General features: G+C 38.2%; 1 protein-coding gene across 1 annotated transcript in view; it reads right to left on the bottom strand.

The window, feature by feature from the left end:
- The window catches only part of LOC126375870 (glucose dehydrogenase [FAD, quinone]), a 52,229-nt gene extending 38,601 nt beyond the window's left edge, over window positions 1-13,628 (bottom strand). Inside the window, exon 1 of the mRNA XM_050022940.1 lies at window positions 13,500-13,628. The gene's annotated coding sequence lies outside the window, so the exon portion shown is untranslated. The remainder of the gene's footprint in view (window positions 1-13,499) is intronic.
- Window positions 13,629-23,075: the final 9,447 nt, after the last annotated feature.

Here is a 23,075-nt window from a genome sequence, read left to right as displayed (position 1 = left end):
TTTGAAAAGGAGGATGCAATAAATATTGTTTCTAAGTTATTATGATTTTCGCAATTTGTGTAAAATGTAAAGTAGTTAATGCCATCTGACACTTATTATTTTTCTGTCGTGTGGGTTGTAATGAAGTTGATTACCAACCCCATCAACCCTGGTGTCAGGGTTACTATTGAGCCGCCAAAGGCCCCTGACATGGCTCATGTAACGACTACTAACTGACATTAGTAAGAAGTAACCGGGACCAACGGCCGGTGGTCCTGGGTTCGATTCCCGGTGGGGACATACACAAAATTACTTTGTAGTCTCTAGTTTGGTTAGGACATTACAGGCTGAACACCTGATTGTCCGAAAGTAGAAGAAGATCAAGTGAGATTGTGGCCAAACGCGAGCCTATATTATTTAAAAAATGGCATTAACTGCTTGGCCGGATGTAAATACATCAATACAATAAAACAGTATCAAATTATAACAAATCTCATACTCGGTGAAGCAAATAATTCAATAACATGGTCATATCGCCTTCACAAACCGGACATGATTTTTTACGTATGAACGACGAATGGAGAGACAAATTGCTCCAGCTAGACGAACAGACAGACAGCTGATATTAGTTAGACGTGTGACCTTGTGTGGTATTGTATGTTGTATTCTCTCGGTGATTGAATATCGTTTAGTTTGATTTACTTTTGTTGTGTCTGCCTGAGAATGAAGTGGTGGATGTTTATGTACCTTTACTGGCTTTTGCCCGCGATTTCGTCCGCGTGGCGTGTTATAAAAGAGAGATCTTTGTGTGTGTGGAAGTGCATGTCAAATTTCAAGCGTCTAGCTTAAGTGGTTTAGATTTTTCCTACAAAAGGATTTCCCGTGGGAATTTCGGGAATTCGTTTCTTAGTGCACCTCTACGGTACCTAAGCTACGTCCTTTCCAAATTTAAAGTGCCTACGTTTAGCCGTTTAGGCTTTGCGTTGATATGTCAGTCAGTGAGATTCTCCTTTTATATTTTTTTAATTTTTAATTTTTAATTTTTATTTACATTTCGCGACTTTACAGTGCAGAAGCGCCAATGCGCCGTGAAACTTTAAATATAAACAGTATAATAAAAAACATATGAAACTTAAGTTTAAACAATATATTTAGATGAGCCAAAACAGTGTGCGTCGTACGGCTGATGATGATGATTTAGATGAGGTGATAACTGTGAAGTGCTAACACCTCTGCTTACCCCTTCGTGGATACAGAGATGCTAACAATGTTTTATTCTGGAAAGTTAGTCAACCTGCCCTTATAACTTCGAAGATAGCCAAATAAAGAAAAAGAATGAAATAAATACCCAAATAAGCTCAAAATTCAAAAATATCTTTATTCAGTAGGTAACATAGTTACACTTTGAATCGTCAATTTTACATAACGAACGTCTTATCCGCCTAAAACTACTGCAGCTTCTCACAACCTGTATAGCCAGGGAAAAGAAGCTGCAAGAAAAACCTCGGCACAGGGCCCTAGACGTTCTTTAAAAAAATAAAAATAACTCGCGACTATATCCCAATTGGGGTTGTTAGAGTTACATCCATCGCAAGATAAACTAAATACTTCCTGTTAGACCAACTGGGGAGTAACTGGATGAGACAATCTAAAGAAAGAAGTACAATCATATATTTTTATTAAAGTTTATCTGTTTGTTCTTGTATTGTTGTTTGTAAGCGTAATGTTCATAACAAAAAAAATGTGTTTAAAATGAAGAAGTATATAAAAAAAAAACTCTAAACTCTACTCTCTCTACTCTTTAAATGTCAAATATGATAGTGCGACAGGGTTCTAAAGTGGGTACATCATATTGCTCATGACTGTACCTACGTGTTTTTGTCCTTAGAACTGCAGAATGTATATGCAAAACGCTATCATCTAGGTATTTGTTTTAATATAATCTAAATCTGACAAAAAAAGAAGTATATTTTTAATCATCATTATCCATTTCTATCCTATCGATTACCTAACCTGAAGATTTGACAGGTCCGGTTTTTTATAGAAGCGACTGCCTGTCTGGCCTTCCAACCCGCGTAGGGAAAACTACACCAATATAAGTCAGGTCACATACTTCCGAAATGCATTTCTCGGGAATGTGGGATTCCTCACGATATTTTCCTTCACCGCTGAGCACGTGGTAATCACCTATGATCCAAACGTGAATTCGAAAATCATAGGTTTAGGCTTGCTGGATTCGAATCTGCGACCTCAAAGTAAAAGTCAAGCATTCTTTCAACTGGGCTACCACGGGTATAGACCCACCATTTATAATACTATTATTATAAATGGAGGATAGATAGAATGATGGAAGCATACTGAATGACGAAAGAAATCTCGAGTTCATTAACTAGTTTACTTGGAAACTAAAACATTTACAGACAAGACGAAACTGAAATTTCAATTTTCTTAGAAAACAATAAAACATTCTGGTAACCCAATCACCCGCAATGCCGTCGACAGGGTGTTTCACAACAAAAATCTCCAAGAACAATCTTAATAAAGTTAATAACAAATGACAGAATCGCTACAGATATCTTTAATAACAATAATTCTACGTTTCCCAACCTGCCGTTAGATTAGCAGTGTTACAATACAGTCGACATGATCCGTCTTATCGACCATTGTCGTCTCTAGTAGAAAGCTAGTGATGTAACGTTATCGATAGTGCTTGTATTATTACTCGTGATTTATTATAGAACATTGTTGAAAGATAATTGGTGTGATTGTGAGGATTCAAATGAGTGCAAATGAACGTTTGAAGTGTCAATAGGTGTGATGTATTGTGTGCTAATCGCTGGAGAGTTGGAGGGAAGAATATTAATGTTCTTCTTTTACTTTTTAATACGGCATGAGACGTATCTCACGTAACTTGGATAATACAAAACTGTCCACACGAAAGAAGTCCTCGGTTTTTTTTTGACGTGACTTATTGTACATTTGCCGCAGATGGCATTAACTACTTGGCCGGTCCACGGATTTGATATTCATAAGATGACGCCGATAATGTTGATGATGATCATAAAATGATGACGATGTTGATGGCATGTGGGCTCTCGATCCGGAGGCCCGGGTTCGAATCCCGATTGGGACATATCACAAAAATCACTTTGTGTTCCCTAGTTTAGTTAAGACATTACAGGCTGATTACCTGATTGTCCGATAGTAAGATGATCCGTGCTTCGGAAGGCACGTTAAGCCGTTCGTCCCCGTTACTACTTACTGTAATTCCAAAAGTGACTGCGAGATAGTTTTCGCATGGATTGTGGAGATTTAAGTCTCCTTTAAGCCCTTATTCCATACAACCTGTTGCATAGCGAAACTTAGTAATTAGTAACGACAAGTTAACGAATCAATAACAATTGTGTCATTGTCACACCAAATAGTCACAGCTATTAGTCGTCCGTTGCGCTCGAGTGCCGAAAGTCGGAGTATTTACGCGAGCGGCGGCGCGCACGCAACAATTTCGCGAAATAATAAAATGTTGTACTTACCTAATAAGAAATAATAAAATGCGACACTTTGTTGCGCGGGAGCTCCGCGCTCTGTAATGTTACCAACCAAGTTGCGGTTTAGGCGAGATTAGCGCACTTCCAGATTGGCTACGTTTTATTTTATTTTATTTTATTCAGTACTTAGTATAAGTGTACTACTAAGAAAGACCATTCGCAAAATTGACATTATCTAGCATTAGTCCGTTTTTCACAGGATCCGCTAACCTAACCTGAAGATTTGACAGGTCCGGTCTTTTAGAGAAGCGACTGCCTGACTGAAAAAGCATTTCGGGAATGTGGGTTTCCTCACGATGTATTCCTTCACCATTGAGCACGTGATAATCATTTACGATTCAAACATGAATTCGAAAACAAATTCGACACTCATTGGTTTAGGCTTGTGCTGGATTCGAACTGGTGACCTCAAAGTGAGAGGCAAGCACCAACTGGGATACGACACGACTTGCACCTTCTCTTTTATTTGTTTCATAAATGTTCTCCTAGGTCTACCCCTTCCTCTCTTTCCTTAAACTTTTCCTTCTATGATGTTTTTTTTATAAACGAATCGTTTCGTATCAGGTGGCCAATCATATTTCCTTTACGGCTCTCTATAGTATTTATGGTTCTTTTTTCTTTACTCTTTCCAGCACTTTTTCATTTGACACCATTTCAGTCCAGCTTATACTTTCCATCCTTCGCCAACATCACATCTCAAATGCTTCCAACCTCTCTCTGTCTCCGTCTCTCTATGTCTTTTCGATCTCATCATCATCATCATCATCAGCCGTACGACGCCCACTGTTGGGCATAGGCCTCCCCAAAGGATCTCCACGACGATCAGTCCTGCGCTGTCCGCGGCCAGCGGCTTCCCGCGACCTTCACCAGATCGTCGGTCTACCTTGTAGCGGGCCTACCCACTGAGCGTCGTCCGACAAGCGGTCGCTATTCCAGAACGCTTCCGCCCCAGCGGCCATCGGTTCTCCTCGCTATGTGTCCTGCCCAATTCAGTTTTGCAATTCTCCGAGCTATGTCGGTGACTTTAGTTCTCCTGCTCTGTTTTCGATCTATACATCGTAATTCTATCGACTAGTTCTTGTTAACCTGCCGAGCAGATATTGCTTCGTAAGTAAAATCTAACAACTTGCAAGAAACTAGCACAAATCTGCCATTACACAATGTTATGGTCAGTTTAATTGTCATTTATCTATCTACTGTTATTCACTTGTACACCTCTGAACCTTATTAAATTATTTACGATGGTTTTCAAATTATTTATTGGAAATATATTTCTGTGTTTCGGAAGGGACGTTGGTCCCGGCCATAAAAAGGCCTCCACTAACTCGCAGTGGAGCAGCGTGGTCACCGGTAGTTGTATATCAATGAGCGAGGTGGAGTAAGCTCCATTCCCTCGTCCGATTGATTGAGGGGACGCCTCTGCCCAACAGTGGGACGAACAGGCTGTTTTTTATGTTATTTTATACCATGTTAATATCTTTAAACTGCCACGTTCTTGTATTTGAGTAAAAGCAGAGCCTCTGCCTATAAAACAAAAACAAAAGTTATTTTTTATGAAATTACTTTTATGTCCGGTCACGCTAGCAAAGGGCTGTGTTTTATTATGCCATAGGTAATAACCGTGAAAAGATTTCTACTGTTATGCCCAGTATACTATTACCAGTATACTATTATTTTCTATATAATGCGACAGTGCAAGTTGTCTTTGATTACATGTGGCTCTGTCGACCCCATTAGTGATTACGGGCGTGAGTTTATGTACGTTTATGATATAAATAATATACTTAATAAAAATAAAATGAATATCTTCGTTACTAGTTTGTCCGTCTCACATGTTAATAAATATTCGATAACATTATACGAAGTGATAAAGTTTTATAAAGATAGAGTTCGGAGAGTTCAAGACATATTATGGCCATAGCATGAATTTTAATGACCTTCATCATCATCAGCCCATTAACGTCCCCACTGCTGGGGCACGGGCCTTCCCTATGGATGGATAGGGAGATTGGGCCTTAAACCATCACGCGGGCCCAGTGCGGATTGATCGTTATTAACGACTGCTAATGCAGCCGGGACCAACGGCCTTCCGAAGCACGGAGAAGCTCGAGATGAAAACTTTTTTTTTTGTGGTCACCCATCCTATAACCGGCCTTTGCGAATGACCTTATGAAGTGTTAATTCTATTAGTAGTGGATAATTAAAAAAATACATACAATACAAAAACGCATTATTGCATATAAGTATAAACACAACACATTGGCAGCTCAATTGGGTAGTTGCCTAGGTATAATAAAGATAAAATATAAAATTCTGATTACTAAATAAAGATAGATCTAAAGGTGACAAAAACATTTTCTTTTTCTATTTAACTTATTTATGACTTTTTATAAAGAAAAATGTAATGATAAGTGCGACGTTTTGAAAAGTTTTTCTTTGACGTCATAGGTTGCTTTTTCATACAAATTCCATAGCAATTTTGTGTTTTGACGTTTAGTAAAAAGTAACTGATTTGACTAATTGGAAACTGACCTATTGTGACCCTGACAACAGGATTTATCAGGACGATCATTGATCTCACAACCCACATGAGAAAAGAAAAATAATAACATAACATAAGCTCACGATATCACATTGGGATATAGCTCAATTGGATACTTGACTGGGTCAAAGATAAATTATAAAAAGCTAATATAGAAATAGAAGCCTGTCTAACATTGCCAAAAATAAATCTCATTTTACTTTTCGACTTATTTTCGAATTTTATTTACGAATTACGCATCAATGAGTACGACGTTTGACCGCTTTTATTGATGACGTCACAGGGCAGTATTTCCATACAAATTCCATAGAAAACTTTCGTTTTGATGTTTCGTAAAAAGTATCTCATTTGACTAGGTTGTCAAGTAGCCTATTAGGGTAGTCAGAACATCCATCGCAAGTTGAAACTAAGTACCTACACCTCACCGAGCTTTCTGTCAGATCAACGTGATAGATGGTGAGCTACATCGCCGTCTATAAATACACCAAATATACTTTATTTCAGTATACTACATTCACACAAACGAAATATAACAAAACTCACTTATATCATACATCTATTTGTTATATAACTTTCATTCAGACTTTTATTCTTTCTTTCGGGTGTGGGGACTTTCATTGAAGATTCGTGGATATTACATAGATCCATCAAACATGAACAGTATAATCTAGGAGCGTTGTATTTGTATATATTTGTATAATTGTATACTAATTACCGACTTTGTTACGCAATAAAGTCAATATATTTATGAAAACATTATGTATGTACGTAAAAATGTATCTCTCCTTCCGAGAAATTGTGAAAGGCATACTTACAATACAAGAAATAAAAATAAATTGCTATTCAAAATTCTAGATTAAGTAAATTAAATTCATCTGTTATGGGGTTACGTATACGTTTTTACAATAAAATACCAGATAATATTATGAATTGGTCAGAAAATAAATTTAAAGCTCATGTGAAGCTTACTTTATGTAAAAAAGCTTATTATTAGATTAATGATTACCAATTACCTATTATCATTTACTTATTCCTCCTAAAATTAAGAGCTGTCAATCATCCGTCCCTTTTCTTTTCGGCGGATAAGAAAATGACAGGTTTAACTTAGAGCAAAATTAGGAGGTGTCTGCAGGAATCGGGGCCATTATCCATACTCTTACCGACATTTCTCACTTAATAAACTGAAAACGACCAGTCGTGCGTGTATCGACAAGCCAGAGCGATTGCTTGCAATACCAAAACTCGCACGTTACCAACATAATGTGGGAAATATTGCCAACATATGGAACTGGTTGCCGTTTCGAATGGTGTGTGTAATTGCGACGCTATATATTGCAATTCATTTCGCACCAACTCCTATCTATTATTAAACAGACGTTTATAAGCTCACGACTAGGAAAAGCAGTAGGTTGTTTACCTTTTTTATAAATGTATCATGAACATTATTGTTCGCGAAGTACTCGATTGTACATTATGTTAATATGCTCGTGCGTAAAAATAAAAATAGGTAGTTCCAAAAATAATAAAAAGAATTTCTCTCTCTATTAAGAGCTGCGCTCTTGTCGGTGGAGTAATCGCCATTCCTCTCTTCTTCCCACCAAAACCTTCACCACCTGATACGACACGACCTGCACCTTCTCTTTTATTTGTTTCATAAATGTTCTCCTAGGTCTTATTAGAAGAATAACAATAGTAAAAACGAAAAAAAATAGAGAGTGCAACAAATGCTATACATACATAAACTCACGCCTATTTCCCACCGGGGTAAGCAGAGACTATAGAATTCCATTTGCTTCGATCCACAACAAACAAACAACAAATGCTATGTTTAACAAAATATAGACACCTACTTATTGTTACTGAATTTTTAACAATTATGCTAGTTAGAGGCACATCCATCGCAAGATGTTTCGAAGAACCTACCTTGTATTGGGGTTTTCCCTTTCTGGTTAGAAGGTCAGACAGGCAGTCGCTGGGATTGCAACCAGCGACGTCGCAGTGAGAGTCGTGCGTTCTTCCAACCACGACTCTTCTATTTATTGTATTCCATACTAACATTGTATTTTCCTCCTCTCACAACTTGTATGTAACTTTACAGCCACAACACAGGTGTTAACCGCACATTTGCGGAGACAAGCCCATTTAATGTTGTGTAAGAAAATTGGCAAGTTGTGATGTTTCACAGTTCGTAGGGGCGATTTTCTTCTATTCAGGCAAACGAAAATAAGAAGAATTGTATAGTTTCGATGTAGAATCATATTTTTTTTTTTGACTTACTGTAAATTTGCCGCAAATAGCATTAACTATTTGCCCGGACAAATGGGGAGTCGGCTCGGGGCGTCGTCTGAGAAAACAGGATCATCAGCAAATATTTAAAAGGCAAGATTCCATCTACAATCTTATGATCTACCACGACTTTTCCCCCTTTTCCAAGTAGTCTTACCGACTTATCTTACCAGTTGTACAGTTGTTACTGGGAATTTCCTTCCCAATAGACTTACTGAATGGTAAGGCCAGGCGCGCACTACGAGTTTTTTCGCCGCGCGGCAGAAAAGAGCAGCGGCATAATGTCGCACTGTAATACTGCGTCGCTACGGTACAGTATTACAGTGCGACATTATACTTCGCTGGTGTTATTTTTTCCCATTAGTTTCCGTTTATAAAGCATAGACCTGGTAATTGATAGATTTGGCCCCGATTCCTGCAGACACCGCCTAATTTTATTTTAAGTTATATCCGTCATTTTCATATCCGTTGAAAAGGAAAGGGACGGATGATTCACAGCTCTCACATTTAGGAAGAATGAGTAAATGAATGAATAACCCAGGCGAATCAAAAGGTGCGTCGCTGGTATGCAATCCGTTTGACGTGCTGTCTACTTAACTGTGTCGGGTTATTGATGGATATAAAATTTTTAGACGGTTGGTTTAGATCTGTGCTTAAAATTGACGTGTGTTCCATAAATTTTATGCTTGTCGATTACCCGTCCCTTTCCTTTTCGGCGGATAAAAAAATGACAGATATAACTTAAAATAAAATTAGATGGTATTTACAGGAATTAGCACCAGTAGCTTTATTAAATCTAAGAGTTTTGGTTTTTTCAAATTACAAACATACGTTCACGTTCAGAAGATGAGGACATTGAGAGGTTCCGTCCTGATTTATTGTAAATAATAAAAAACCTAGCACCATTTCATCGCTCACAAAACAGTAAGTATCCGTGTAAAACAATAGTAAACATACCGTTATAGTTTACACATAATTTGGGCGCTTACATAATGTTGGGCAACCGCCATTGTTATCAGGCTTGCGTGCGATCTCCTGAGGCAGGCGAACATCATCATTAAATTATATGATAACTTGTAACACGGACAGATTATTAAGTAAGACATAAATATACTGACGGTCGCAAGTCAATATTTATATGAAAACATTATGTATGTACGTAAAAATGTATCTCTCCTCCGAGAAACTGTGAAAGGCATACTTACAATACAAGAAATAAACATAAAATTGCTATTCAAAATTCTAGAATAAGTAAATTAAATTCATCTTTTTTGGGGTTATGTATACGTTTTTACAATAAAATACCAGATAATATTTTAAATTGTCAGAAAATAAATTTAATGCTCATGTGAAGCTTACTTTATGTAAAAAAGCTTATTATAAGATTAATGAGTACCTAAATGATAAAAATGTCTGGTATTGAATGTGTTCTCTAGTTATTAAATAACTTGTAATGTATACCCTATATATCCATGTCTATATATCCGAAATAAAAATATATCGTAAATTCGTATACTTAAGATCACTAATTATTACGAAGATTAGGATAGCACTAGTGAGATAGTAGTAAATAGAATCACCCAAAGGCGACCTTGGTGATTCTATTTAGTAAAAATATTCTATTTAATAAGTAACGGCCTCTGTGATCCAGTGGTTGAGCGTTGGATCACGATCCGGAGGCCCCGGGATCGAATCCCGGTGGGGAAATATTACAAAAATCACTTTGTGATCCCTAGTTTGGTTAGGACATTACAGGCTGATCACCTGTTTGTCCGAAAGTAAGATGATCCGTGTTTCGGAAGGCATGTTAAGCCGTTGGGCCCGGTTACTACATACTGATGTAAGTAAGTAGTCGTTACATGAGTCATGACAGGGGCCTTTGGCGGCTCAATAGTAACCTGACACCAGGGTTGATGAGGCTGGTATTCCACCTCACAACCCACACAATAAGAAGAAGATGTAATTAGTAAAAGAAGGGTTCAAGTTCTTTTGTTCCTGTCACGCATGTCATTTGTTATTCAATGGTGCGACCCATTAGAAAATATGCGTGATATTATATTGTATGTGCTATCTTTGAGATAGGTATCGCGTCACAGGTTCTAACCATGTCAGCTATGCAATTAATAACGACAGCGAAACAACTTGTGTTGCGCGTTGCAACAACCTCGTGATGGAGATGCTATGGTGAACAATAGCTACATTGTAAATTGATGTAAAAAACGGATAAAGGATAGACTGTACGCTATTTTACAGTGCTTTTATTTTCTTAATGTCCCGCAATCATCGCATTTCAAAAAAAAAGAATAAAAATTACAAACAAATGCAAATTTCCATTAGCATTTCCGAATACAAACACATGCAAATTTCCATGTTCATCAATTATTTGATTTATCGTGTAGTTCCAAATTTAAATTCTGATATATCATAAATCGAATAATTTGAAATCAGAACGAAGTAAGTACTTAATCTTTCTTCTTCTTGTCGATTCGATTTTTTCAGCCTAGTATTTTGCCACCCGGACAGCATTTTACCCCTATTACCCCATTTTTTATTGGCCCTCAAGACTGACGCCTATTAATTCTGAATTTAAATTAAATACATGGTAAATCTAATAACTAATATGGAAATTAGCATTCGTTTAAATTCGGAAATAAGATGATTGCCAAGTTCTATAATCGTATGCTTTTTAGCTGGACTGCAACATTGAATTTTATATTTTTCTTTTCATACACTTTTCTGTACATAGAACGTAAAAAAAGAAATCTTCTATAATAATGCCTGACCCCATTCACTAACCATAGACAAAACATCATAACTGCATAGATAACAGTCAATGGCCATAAAGTTTATCTCAAAACAATGTAACGATCTTCATCGGCTGCTAGGACGAAGGTTACTCCACTCCATACAAAATAGTGTTAAGGATCAACACACTTTCATTTTATTCCCAAAATTGGCTACAATTTTTTTTATGACTTTTTAACTAAGTATTTTGTAATTACTTATTAATTCTTTATAAATAATAGCAATAAGTTATGGAAATTGCCAAGTCTCACTATTCAGTAAGTCTATTGGGAAGGGAATTCCCAGTAGTTCAACTGGTAAGACTACTGGGAAAAAGGGAATTATTGCATCCCCATTTGTTAGTGATACTTATAATTTAAATAACATCTGTATATCGGTCCGTCGCTATACTTACCTTATGTTATTAGAACATGTAATTTTACCTACTGTACATAATGATTCAAATTTTATAAGCCATAAGCTATAGGTAGGTATCATTTTAAAAGGGAAGATATCCAGAGTTGGAAAACAAAAGAAAACAATATCATCTTCTATCGTGTGGGTTGTGAGGTGGATTACCAACACCATCAACCCTGGTGTCAGGATTACTATTGAGCCGCCAAATGTCCCTGACATGGCTCATGTAACGACTACTTATTTACATCAGTAAGTAGTAACCGGGACCAACAGCTTAACGTAGCTTTCGAAGCACGGATCATCTTACTTTCGGACAATCAGGTGAAGAAAACAATATGACAAATAATAATTTCCGTAGAGTATTTTTCCAAATGTCAGATTTATTTATTATTTATGTAGCACTTACCAGTGTACGGACTAAAATTAACATCGAATAGTCTATGATCTATATATGAATAGATTTTTTTTAAAGAACGTCTAGGGCCCTGTGCCGAGGTTTTTCTTGCAGCTTCTTTTCCCCGGCTATACAGGTTGTGAGAAGCTGCAGTAGTTTTAGGCGGATGAGACGTTCGTTATGTAAAAATTGACGATTCAAAGTGTAACTGTGTTACCTAGTGAATCAAGATATTTTTGAATTTTTAATTTTGGTCTAGAGTGTTTAAAATTGCCACATCGAAGCAATTCATCTAAAAAGCAATATTGCAATTTGAAATATAATAAAATAGAAGCTATTGTGGCCTATTTAACCCCCACTGGTTGTTGAATTAGATACGATTTTGAATACATGCTCACATCAAGATCAAAAATCAATCATCATCAATTTTGTAAAAAAAAACAATACACACATCGACTAATAGAGATAGAAATCGTGGTATGAATACTCGTATCAGGAGCTAATATCGTACTTAGTACAAGACTAATTAACTCGAATTATCTATGGCATATCACACGTCTATTGGTCGTCGAAACCTCGCACTAAGTTCCGATAACATCATAGAATTCATAGATGTGCATCAGGTTAGCCAATCTACATACTTTATTACCTTTCCTTTTATGCGTATGAAATTACAATTACAACATTCTAAAAACAAAATCGGAAACCGTGGAGGTCCGAAAACTCTGTAACATATTGCCTAAGATCCCAAATCTAAATATTACTTAATTCGGAAGCGCTCAAAGATAATATAATAATTGCTATAGTTACTTTAAGATTATTAAAAAAATATACAATTAAATATGACTCACGCTTCCCTGCACTAAAAAGGCGGGAAACCATAGATGCAATAATACAGATTATAAATAGTAATGCTGTTAAAATGAAAGGTACGAGCGAGGTCGGCCGATCTTCCTTGCAATGGGAATGGCTGTATGCATAGTGCTCTGCGACTTATGAAGTCACGATTTTTTAAAGGTTTATTTTTTTATTGGGGGCTTAATTAAAGTTTGTAATATGGAGGTCCGTCATGTTTATTTGTGTTTATTTCTCGGAAGCCGATTTCAACTAAGAGAAAGAAAAAATATCTTGGTAATCTATATAAAATGTTCTTTTTTCAAATTCAATGTAGGTAAGTAGTTAACAAAAACGATATACTTACTGTTATTTTATACCTATTATAAATAATGTAATAATGTCAGATAATGTATTTTAAGTTTATTTTATAAGCAAGCCATTGAAAATGAATGAATATTATTGTTAAGTATTGAAAATGAATATTAATAAATCATTTTAAGATTGTACTTATTTACATTTAACATTTTAGTATTTGTGCTACAATACCTAATAAATATTTTAAGACTGTTATTTTTATTGACAGAGTAAGTATGTCGTTATTTACAGGATTTGATTTAGTGCCTCTATAATATTAAGTACCTAGGTAGCTCTAAACTTATTAATCATAACACAAAAATAAAACGATTCCAAATTAAAAAAAAGAACAACCTACCTTAGTTGCTCCAATAAAATCACAAACACAATTGACAAATTAAAACCAAAAGAACTGAAAATCCGCGAGCTTTCGCGTTTGCGTTTCGTATGCGCGTGAGTTTATGCGCGCCGGCGCACGCTGCGGGGTCAGATGGGAGACTGTGCCGCGATCGTTGGTAGCGGACCAGACGCAACCTCCGACATGCAAGTAGCTGGTAACAGAACGTTAGAGATGATTGAATTGAGATCGATAGCCGGTTAAGCTGAAACCACTTTATTTTTTTATCATCATTTTCATTAACACATGTCGAGAATTCTTCTGCATCGTGGGCGCTGTCGGAATTTTCACTTTTATTTGGAATTCTAATCACTATTGTATTTTTTATGCAAGATAAGGTAGATTATATATGATAAGTCACGTTAGAAAAACCTGAACCAAGAACTACAAATAAATTTAGTTCTTATCCCATATCTCTGAGCACCCCGGATGCGACCTACAATGAAGACCCTTCAAGGCTCTATTCTGCTTCATTTCCTAGACCTTCGTTATCTTTGGGTGCGTTAACATAACCGTTTCGAACGCATTATACTTCTCCGGGCGACTGCTCGAGTGCCGCGACCACAACCAAGGCAAGACTTTTTGTTCTCATTTTATTATATAACTGTAGTTTTTATTACTGGTTTTACTGTAGGCTGCATTCTTTGCAACCGTTTGAAGCGCATCTTGCGATTTTTTGGAGGTTAGTCTTGGTTGGAAGTAAGTACTGATTTGTATTCGTAATTAAACTTTTTACATACGTGAAATCACGCTCTAACGATAAACTTTTTCGGCTAATTTAGTAAACGAAATAATTAACTAGGTAATTTTGTTTAGTAAACTAGCGGGCTCCGTGGTCCAGTGGTTGACCGTTGTGCTCATGATCCAGAGGTCCCGTATTCGAATCCCAGTGGGGACAAATAACAAAAATCACTTTGTGATCCTTTTGGTTAGTACATTGCAAGCTGATCACCTGATGTCCAAAAGTAAGATGACCCGTGTTTCAGACGCTCTTAAAAATGTTCTTAGTAGAAACTAGTTTTTTAAAAAGATTAAGATTACATGAAATGTTGCGAAAATCTAATCTAGCACATCACGGGAGTAATTGTTAGAGATAAATTTGTTAGAAGATAAATCGATTGTCAACTATTCAAGAATAAGTTTAATCGGTTGAATTATCAAAGTTATGCTTGTAAAGTAACAAAGCTAATCCGTTGCCAACATTACATTTGTACTTAAAACGAACTATAACATAGTAAAGAAAGAACGTTTCGTCATTATATTAGATTTATAAATCAGATTATATAAAATGCATCGAATTTACAAGCATTATGTTTTTAAACAAATGTTTCGTTGAGGTTAGAAACTAGGTTAGATGGATTATCGTATTCTAAGATATTAACTCGAAACTTTCTCGACTGGACACGGGCTCATCTGAGCATTTACGTTCTCGACATAATATATAGTAAGTAAGTAAGTAATGTAAGTAAAATCTTTATTTCCTCTACAAATAATAAAACACATGGATACATAAATACATACAAAAATATAATATTTGTAGAGGCTGGAGCCTAAACTAGGATACCCTGTGTTTTAGGACTCCAGGCACCCACCCCCAAAAAGTCATGGTTAAGAAAAAATAACAAAATATAAAAAATAAAGTTTTTTTTAAATTGTTAGACTGAATCATAAAATATTTCCTAAAAATAATAAAGAGCTACGTTTTTACACGTCTGAACTGGTCAGAATCCGGAGGGGGAGAGATAATAATAATAAAATTTATTTCCACACAAAGCCACTTAACAACAATTTTAAAGTTACAAAATTAGTAAGAAGCAAGTTACAAAATAATAATTACAGCTGATGCCTAAAATAGACTCAAGCCTGTGCTATAGGCATGAGTCTAGGGCCCTGCGCAGACGACAGACTATCCGTGACGCACTTTTTAGTCTGTGAAAATATAACTTATGCAATTATATGCAGTAACGCGCCGGACTTTTTGCGCGTCGTGTACGTTACTGCATATAATTGCATAGGTTATATTTTCACAGACTAAAAAGTGCGTCACGGATAGTCTGTCGTCTGCGCAGGGCCTTAGACTTACTGAGTGGAGTCGCGCATATCATACTGCCAACCATGGTATAAAAACAAGTATGCTCAAACTGACAGCTAACATTTCAAGGTTAGCCCAGTTGACGTCATCCCATCCTGCGTTGCCATTTGTTAAAAAATTACCCACGTTTTTATAATAATAATTATTATTATTTACTTTTCAATGAACTTTTAGTAAGAGAGTTACTTACAGTTCTAATGATTTTTATATACTTGACAAGTAATCAAATACATTAGTTAGTAATTCATTTACATACATACATACATAAAGAACCTATATCCGTCCCACTGCTGGGCACAGGCCTCCCCTCAATCAACCGGAGGGGGTATGGAGCATACTCCACCACGCTGCTCCACTGCGGGTTGGTGGAGGTATTTTTACGGCTAATAGCCGGGACCAACGGCTTAACGTGCCCTCCGAAGCACGGAATCATCTTACTTTTTCGGACAATCAGGTGATTCAAGCCTGAAAAGTCCTTACCAAACAAAGGACAGTCTCACAAAGTGATTTCGACAATGTCCCCATCGGGAATCGAACCCGGACCTCCAGATCGTGAGCCTAACGCTCTAACCACTAGACCACGGACGCTGTCAATGTAGCATTGGGTATACCTGTACAGTTACAATACAAGAAAGCAATATTGCTATTTGACATTTGTTTGCATTGCGCACTTACTTTTATATGCGCAAATGTCAAATTGCAATATTGCTTTCTTAGATGAATTGCTTCGATGTGGCCATTTTTAACCCTCCAGATATTGTAATAGAATTATGTAAAAATAAATAAGTAAACTGAGGTCGGAGTCGAGAAAGGTTCGAGTTAACATGTTAGAATACGGGTGATAGTGTTACAATGTATGATAAGTCTGTGACAATCAGCATTTGGACGCGTTCTGTTTGTTATTTCTGCCTTGTCCAATATAGAACCAAAGTATGGTACCTGTATTCGTCATCTCATAGAGACAACCACATAAGCACCGGATGTGATTGAGAGCTGTGGTAGCACAGTTGGCAGAACGCTTGCCTCTCGCTTTGAGGTCGCAGGTTCAAATCCAGCACAAGCTTAGGCCTGAGAAACATGGATTCGAATTCATATTTGCATCATAAAAGATTATCACATGCTCAGCGGCGAAGGAAAAACATCGGGAGGAAACCCACATTCCCGAAAAAATGCATTTTACTGTTTTAGGCTGGTTTTCTCTTCACGGGATGGAAGGTCACACAGGCAGTCGCTTCTGTACAAAACCGGACCTGTCAATATCTTCAGGTTAGGTAAGCGGATACTGTGAAAAACGGAATAATGCTATGGAGGTGATGATGACAAACCTCGCAATCAGACAAGCTAGTATCCCATCCAGCTAAAACTTTTTGGTCGCTATTTTTGAATTAGGAATTATAATTAAAAAAAACGGGGGCTTTTTGAAATGTGTTTTTTTTTGTGTTTACGTGGTTTACAGTATAAAGCGACGATGGCTTAGTTTAGGTAAGATAGCGTAAGATATGATAAGCCTGTGATGCGCGGGCGCGGCGGCAACTTTCCACGCGTTGCGTCATGTGAGACCACATGCGCCTGACCACACGAGAGGACGCCGGCCGCTTGTAGGAGCGATAGGAAACAAAATAACATACCTTATATACTTATTCATTATATTGTGGGAAAATTGGTCTTAGTTTTTTGATTTTATCACCTATCACGTTGGTCTAAAAGAAAGCATGGTGAAGTGTGGGTACTTAGTTCATCTTACGATGGATGTAGCTCTGTCTACCCCAATTGGGATACAGGCGTAGGCTTATGTTATGTGTTGATTTTTCAGTCGGATTTGTAAAACAAACATTTTTTACTCAGGTTTGGGTGGTTTCTATCAAACCGCCTTGACTTGTAATGAATTAACCTCGTTACACTCTTAGACGAGGGGAGGCCTAACGCGTATGAGGGACACTCCCCTCCCCGCACCGATACGAGGTTGGAGCGAGTTTTTACCTCACCCCCTTGGTGGGGGCCACTTTAGTCTATTTAAACCGTTAAAGAGTAATGAAGCGCTCGACAACGTCTCGTTCGTAAGCACGAAGGCACACAGTATAAACCAGATTTTTGTACAATGTCTGGGCTGTTTATTTAGAAATGCTAGTTCAATACGTCCCCACTGGACGAGACGAACTGGTGTAGGATTTCCGAGCGAAAGACGCCTGGAAGCCCTATTCCAATACGTCCCAGACGGTGATGACCGAGTGAGAGCCCTCAGCGCTCCCCATTTGTCCGGCCAAGTAGTTAATGCCATCTGTCCTAGGTTAATATAAAATGTGCTAGAAACCGTCATTCTACTCGTCAAACTCTAGTTGATCCTTCTAATCTTCTTCTATCGTGTGGATTGTGAGGTGGATTACCAACCCCATCAACCCTGGTGTCAGGGTTATTACAGTCATTACAGTCAGTCAGGCAGTGTCAGGGGACATGATTCATGTAACGACTACGTACTTACATTAGTAAGTAATAACCGGGACCAACGGCTCAACGTGCCTTCCGAAGCACGGATCATCTTACTTTTTGCAAAATCAGGTGATCAGCCTGTAATGTCCTAAAAAACTAGATCACAAAGTGATTTTTGTGATTTGTCCCCACCGGGATTCGAACCCGGGACTTCCGGATCGTGAGCACAACGCTCAACCACTGGACCACGGAGGTCGTTATCGTTCCTTCTTATGAAAATGTATCTATTCGCTCTCGCACAAAAACTGCATAGAGAATATAATAAATCTTTCTGTAGACCGTATTAAAAATAATGCACTAAACTAACCGTACGGACCCACATGTGTGATTAATATACTTGCATTTTATTGGTGCAGTCCTCACAAACACCTACACTCCTACCCTTACACACTTAAAGACCATATTATGTATTTTGAAGTGCAAATAGAGTTGTATGTGCCTTACCGGGCGCACCGGACCGGTCAGTTCGGAGAAAGAGTTACTACTTAGAACCTACTTAAAGACTTATTACGAATACTGTGATATGGTGCAACCAGGTCTTGTCTTCCTTATAGGTTATAAGACATATATTTACGTACAAACTGTGATAATAGTACCGCTCTCAGGTAGGGACGTGCTCGTCGTAATCAAACAATTCTGCAATTCTCTTGAATAATGTTATATTTCATCTTCATACCAGATTCCCGCAATCTAACAAAATTCCCGCCACCGCCTTTCGAAAAGGCGGGAAAACGTTCCTGTTCGAAAAAGAAGAAATCAAAAGTAAAAACAAAAGAAATAATATGCCAGTTCCAAATTAAAAATAATAAAGTCGTGACACAGATTCACGACTTTATTCCGTCTGTTATTAAGTTATAACTATATAAAATATAACCTAATAATAATTAAATCATAAAGTAAACATTACGAACCCTAACAAAACCATTATAAACCATACAAAAATCTCATTCTTACCCTGTGCCGCCCAACGCTTAAGTGCGAGGGAGACAGCCCACAAGGTCTCTCCTTTACTCCTTAATGACGTACGATTTACGACTAAAGTAAGACCCAGAGGGGGTGAGGTAGGCGTCCGATACGAATTGGTGCGGGCGGAGGGTTACCGTTCGTAGTCCGTTCGCAGTTTCGCGCGCGCGCTTATCCGTAACGTACGCGTACGATTCTAGCAACGAGCGGCGCCTAATTAACGTGTCGTTATGTCGTCGGAAATATTAAAATGTTCCGAGTGTAATATCGTAATAAACGAATTATTGTCTTATATTCAAAATAAGATATCGATAATGGATGAAGAAACGATACTTCGGTTGTGTTCATCTACGTTTACAAGTGATGAGATCAAGTCATCGAAGTCATTGTTATTTGATGCACTTCCAACTGGGCGAAGAAAAATTCAGCGTAAAGGAGAAGGAAAAGCGCATCGGGATCTCAGTGATATTGTGCACATTTTTAAAACAACGGAGCCAGATGACATCCCCGTTTTTGTCGCTAGGCAGCTAGAAAAGTTGCCTCCGATTACCTTTGATCATCTTGACTGTACCAAGCTACTCAAAGATATATTAAAAATGAAAGAGGATATTAACTGCCTACAGTCTTCTTGTGCTTCGAAGCAGCAGCTACAGGAACTAAAAAGTGAATTATTTATGAACAAGACGGCTATACCGGCACGATTATCTGGGTGCAATGTTAATGAAAAAAGAGGCGGATGGTGTTTAGATAGCGGGCCAATAGGTCTATCCAACGTTCATAATTCGACTTTGAACGACACTGAAAACCTTGCTTCTTCAAATATACAGAATAAACCAGAATATAGAACAATTTTAATGTCCGGTAGTGCAAATAATTCAAATAAACAAACGGAGGTGTCTGTGCAAAATCCGCGAGATATCACCTTGTTACCTACCGTGTCGTCGGGCCAACGAACACACTCAGCTGACGCGATGAGTCAACCGGAGCTGCATGACCGGTCGCCGCTGACGTCACGCAACTCAGCTGTTAACACGCCGAGCTCGCCGTCTATTCCTCATTTGTTAAATGATAAACAAATGGGATCGAGTACGAAAAAAGAAAAAGTTCCGGCTATGAATAGATTGGAACAAGAATGGCAAACAGTGCAACGCAAGAAAAATAAACATTACCGATATAGAGGAAATATAGGTACAGCAAAGCAAGAAAGTACGAATAACTTTAAAGCGGTAGTACGTCAAATACCTATGTTTATAAGTAATATACATAAAGAAACGCAAGAAGTCGATATAATAAGCTACATATTAAGTAAGACTCAAGAAACTGTTGTACTTGAAAAAATTAAAATGAAAAGGCAAACAAATCATAATGCATATAAGTTTTTTGTAAGTCATGAAAAACTACACATGTTTATGGACAAAAGCTTATGGCCGGAGGGCATTATATTTAGGAAATTCGTCCATTTCAAATATAGAAACTCAAAACGAGAAACCTCTGAGGACGGCGGCAGTTCACTACAAAATGGATAGTGGTTCTTATCGTTTCGCTACTTATAACTGTAAGGGTGTAAAAAGATCCGTCGATGGCGTAAGAGAGCTGTGCAAGTCGTGTGACGTGGTATGTCTCCAGGAGACATGGTTGCTGCCGCACGACATACCATACATCAGCACGATCGACGCGGGATTCGGCTGTACCGCGACGTCTGCAGTTGACACGTCTGAAGGCATCCTGAGAGGCCGGCCATATGGGGGGACTGCGCTGCTGTGGCGACATAGTGCATTCCAACAGGTATCAGTGTTACAGTGTGACAGTGCCCGTATATGTGCTATTAAAATCACTACAAATAACAGACCTATGATAATAATAGTGCAAGTTTTACATAACAATAAAACTTGTATTATTGAGCAGAGACGATGCACAGCATCTGTGAGAGTGCGTCATTGTACTTCCCTTGTATTTCCTGCTATCGGTTGACGTTTTGTTGATGTCAGCGCCATCTAGTGAAAATAAAGTGTAAAAGTCACAGGAGGCCGTTGGCGGCAAATCAACTTTCATAGAAGTCTCTCACCAGGAGCCCTTAATGGGATGCTGTGCATCGTCTCTGCTCAATAATACAAGTTTTATTGTTATGTAAAACTTGCACTATTATCGGCATGTGACGATGCACAGCATCTGTGAGAGACGTGTTTATAACTCCTGGTGACTGATAACGACACGACGCTATGTGAAAAGAAAACAATTTAAATGAAATTGCTGATATAATTATTACATATTACAATCAACACCCAAAACAAGATTTTGTATTCTAAGAGAAAGAAAATCAAGTTAAACAAGTTGCCTATTATAAGGCTTAAATAGGTTCGAAATTTGCTGCAAGATTAGTCGATGATTGAGTTTTTCCTATGATTTGTTTACAATAATACCTGGCAAAGGTATTTTCACTTCGCCAATTTCCACGACTAAGAATATCTTCTATAGAGAAATTTTCAAACCAATTTAATGAAGCGACAGCCGAGCGTACAGAGCCCGGCGAGGCTGATATACCGGCATCTCTCAACATTGTTTTTATCCAATTGCCGATAACAGTACGTGAAGCTGCTTGAGTAGAACCTCTTATGGTCACGAAAAGGGCATCATTACACTCAGCCGAACGTCTCTGTGCGCCTAGCTCCACAACCTTTCTTAGCCAGAAAACGGGACAAATACTTTTATTACTATGTTGTAACAATTTCCAGCCTGATTGTCTGTATGATGCAGTATCGGTTTTGGAACCAAAGGCTGGGCACAAAATGACATGGTCGCTGGCGTCAATGTAGTGGGCCGCGGAAACCTTCAGTAAGGTCAGGTCATGCACCCGTCGGCCCGACGCGAGAAGCAATAAGCAAGCCAACCTGCGTGAAGCTTCAAACAATGTTTCATGAACTGGTGAATTTGCTTGCAGCCAGATAACCAAATCATTTGGGTCCCAGACTGGTGGTTTCTCTGCTCTTGGTCGCTGAAGAGAAATTGCTTTCAACATATGTTTCACTAAAAAATTAGAATTAAGATTTTCATTGTCTACTGCTTTTCCAAAAGTCAAAACTACTGATTTATGAAGCAAAATAGTTTGATAAGCCAATCTCTCTTCTAGGCACAAGTGCGCCAAAAATCTAGATAAACTTGTACCGGTTGGATGTCTGTGATTAAAATTATTATCACTACACCACTTGGTCCACCGTGTCCATGCGGGTCTATATGTTTTTAATGATGATTCTCTCCAGCTGGACTTAAATAAGGCTCTCTCTGCCTCTGTCCAATCTTTGGTAACATCGCTCCAGCCCCAATCTTCCAGACGTATAATTCCATGTCCTGTACTCGAGGTGGAGGAAGGCCAGTGCTCTGATCTATTAGCACTTGGGCCAAATTTGGGATTCTCATCGGTTTGCACAATGCCCGCTGGCTCAGATCTGGCAACCAGAACGCATTCTTCCACATTGGCGCTACCATCAGGAACACTCCCTGTGCTGAGTTCAGGTGGTGGAGTACTCGAGGAATAAGACTCGGTGGCGGAAACACCCACGCTAGTTGGAATTCCCATCGACGGCTGAAGGCGTTGCAAAACACCGCTGAAGTGTCCCGACAGTCCTTGGAGACATACTTCTCCACAACTCTCGTTTGAACCGTGGCAAATAGATCGATTTGAGGGATTCCAAGCTTGTGAAACACTGTTGTCAACGCCAGTGGAAGCAGGTGCCACTCGGCTGCCAATTTCCCTCGTGACAGTCTGTCTGCTATGTCGTTGAATTTGCCGGGCAGATATTCTGCTGTCAATGATATGTTCCACCGGTCTAGTATATTCAGCAGGTGATGTGTCAACTTGAGAAGACCTGTTGACCGTGTCCCCCCTTCCTTGCAAATATACGACACGACTGTCCGATTGTCGGACTGTACCATCACATGACGATTCCGTAATTGTATCTTGAAATGTGTAATCGCTGCTATGATGGCGAACATTTCCT

This window comes from Pectinophora gossypiella, chromosome 20, assembly GCF_024362695.1.
Source record: "Pectinophora gossypiella chromosome 20, ilPecGoss1.1, whole genome shotgun sequence".
NCBI classification, from domain to species: domain Eukaryota; kingdom Metazoa; phylum Arthropoda; class Insecta; order Lepidoptera; family Gelechiidae; genus Pectinophora; species Pectinophora gossypiella.
Note: the sequence above shows the minus strand (reverse complement) of the source record. Positions and strands in the feature narration are given on the sequence as shown.